The 2500-nt window shown below is 61.6% G+C and overlaps 2 non-coding genes and 1 pseudogene across 2 annotated transcripts in view; all 3 read left to right on the forward strand.

The window, feature by feature from the left end:
- LOC146144981 (small subunit ribosomal RNA) overlaps window positions 1-774 on the forward strand; it is a 1811-nt gene extending 1037 nt beyond the window's left edge. The window contains exon 1 of the ribosomal RNA XR_014500707.1: window positions 1-774. This exon is cut by the window's left edge and continues 1037 nt beyond it. This is a non-coding gene — a ribosomal RNA (small subunit ribosomal RNA).
- A 247-nt stretch (window positions 775-1021) lies between these two features.
- LOC146144982 (5.8S ribosomal RNA) lies at window positions 1022-1175 on the forward strand. Its single transcript, XR_014499146.1, has one exon. It is a non-coding gene; the product is annotated as a 5.8S ribosomal RNA (ribosomal RNA).
- Window positions 1176-1423: 248 nt separating this feature from the next.
- The window catches only part of LOC146144983 (large subunit ribosomal RNA), a 3679-nt pseudogene continuing 2602 nt past the window's right edge, over window positions 1424-2500 (forward strand).

Here is a 2500-nt window from a genome sequence, read left to right on the forward strand (position 1 = left end):
TGCCAACTAGCGATCGGGGGGCGTTAGTTTTACGACCTCTCCGGCAGCTTGCGGGAAACCAAAGTCTTTGGGTTCCGGGGGAAGTATGGTTGCAAAGCTGAAACTTAAAGGAATTGACGGAAGGGCACCACCAGGAGTGGAGCCTGCGGCTTAATTTGACTCAACACGGGAAATCTCACCCGGCCCGGACACAGTGAGGATTGACAGATTGAGAGCTCTTTCTTGATTCTGTGGGTGGTGGTGCATGGCCGTTCTTAGTTGGTGGAGCGATTTGTCTGGTTAATTCCGATAACGAACGAGACTCTGGCTTGCTAACTAGTTACGCGACCCAATCGGTCGGCGTCTAACTTCTTAGAGGGACTAGTGGCGTTTAGCCACACGAGATTGAGCAATAACAGGTCTGTGATGCCCTTAGATGTTCGGGGCCGCACGCGCGCTACACTGACCGGATCAGCATGTGCTCGCCTTGGCCGACAGGTCTGGGTAACCCGCTGAACCCCGGTCGTGCTAGGGATAGGGAATTGCAATTATTTCCCTTGAACGAGGAATTCCCAGTAAGCGCGAGTCATTAGCTCGCGTTGATTACGTCCCTGCCCTTTGTACACACCGCCCGTCGCTACTACCGATTGAATGGTTTAGTGAGGTCCTCCGATTGGACCTGGCGCGGCCGGCAACGGTCGAGCCGGCGTCCGAGAAGACGATCTAACTTGATCATTTAGAGGAAGTAAAAGTCGTAACAAGGTTTCCGTAGGTGAACCTGCGGAAGGATCATTAACGGTCTCGCAAACGCTTCGGCGAACGCGAAACTCGGACAAGCGAGAGAAAAAGTCTTTGCTACCCGGCGCCCGACCCGCGAGGAGCGGCGCGCCGGCCGGCGATTCGGTCACCCGGTAATGTTTGCGCGTCGAGTGCCGCGGTGCCGCGCGCTCCGGCTTCAAGCGTCGGCCTGGCCGACCGCTCGGCGCGGTCTATTTTGTCACCCTATAGTGCGAGGCACTGTGCGAGCGAAACAATCGTGGATGGCTCTTGGCGGTGGATCACTCGGCTCGTGAGTCGATGAAGGACGCAGCTAGCTGCGTGAATTAGTGTGAATTGCAGGACACATTGAGCATCGACGTTCTGAACGCAAATTGCGGCCTCGGGTCAATCCCGGGGCCGCGCCCGCCTCAGGGTCGCGTTGCAAACGTTCCGCGCGGGGATTTCTCCGCGCGGCTGCTGCGGCGTCGGACGCGCGAGCGCCCGTCCCGCTCAAGACAGCACGGCACGATGCGCGACGATCGCGACCAGAATCCCGCGCGGCGGCGGCGAGTCGACCTCGAAGAGGCCAACGGCTGGCGGCTCAAGGGCGGGAATCGAGGTGCGCGGCGGCGCGCGGCGCCGACGGCGAGCGCGGAACGGGAAGAATAGTCCCGGTCCTTACTTTCGGCCTGAGGTCGGACGAGGCTACCCGCTGAATTTAAGCATATTACTAAGCGGAGGAAAAGAAACTAACGAGGATTCCCTCAGTAACGGCGAGTGAAGCGGGATGTGCCCATCGCCGAATCCGCGCGCTTTTGGAGTGCGCGGAATTGTGGCGTACGGAATTCGTCACGGCGCGCTTCGCCGGTCGCCCGCGTCCTTCTGATCGAGGCCTTTTCCCAGAGCGGGTGTCAGGCCCATGGCGGCGACAGGCGGGCGCGCTACGGCGTCTTCCCAGAGTCGGGTTGTTTGGGAATGCAGCCCAAAGCGGGTGGTAAACTCCATCTAAGGCTAAATACGGTCACGAGACCGATAGCGAACAAGTACCGTGAGGGAAAGTTGAAAAGCACTTTGAAGAGAGAGTTAAAGAGTACGTGAAACCGTCGAGAGGCAAACGGGAGGGCCTGTCGGGTCGCCCGGTCGCTTTCAGCCGGCCCCCTGTCGGCGACGTTGTCGTGCGGACCGTCACGGGCCGCCGGCGGCGCCGCCCGATCGGGGACCAGCGCACTAGCGCCGGGCGAAGGCCGCGACCGTCTGGACGGCGGCGAGAAGGCCGCGCGCAAGGTAACCCGGCCTCGGTCGGGTACTATAGGCGCGCGTGTCCGTCGGCCCGCCGTTCGGGCGAGGAGAGATCGCCGCGTCTGCCCTTCGGGGCCGAGCGCCCGGTGCCGGCTGGGGCGTCGTGGGTCGGGGACTGTTCTCAGTGCCCAGCCTCTTCGTCTCGGTCGCGCTTCCGGTGTCGTTTCGCGAGGCGCACGGGGTCCGCGGCTGAAGTCAGCCACCTTCCCGACCCGTCTTGAAACACGGACCAAGGAGTCTAACGTGAGCGCGAGCCACGGGGCAGTACGAAACCCATGGGCGCAGTGAAAGTGAATGTCGGCGCGGTCCGGCGGAGGTGAGACGTCGTCGTTCGCGGCGGCCGCATCACCGGCCGATCTCGTCCGCTTTGCCGGAGAGGTCGAGCGAGAGCGTTCGCGTTGGGACCCGAAAGATGGTGAACTATGCCTGAAGAGGTTGAAGCCAGAGGAAACTCTGGTGGAGG

This window comes from Ascidiella aspersa, chromosome 5 (assembly GCF_963924565.1).
Source record: "Ascidiella aspersa chromosome 5, kaAscAspe10.2, whole genome shotgun sequence".
In the NCBI taxonomy this organism is placed as follows: domain Eukaryota; kingdom Metazoa; phylum Chordata; class Ascidiacea; order Phlebobranchia; family Ascidiidae; genus Ascidiella; species Ascidiella aspersa.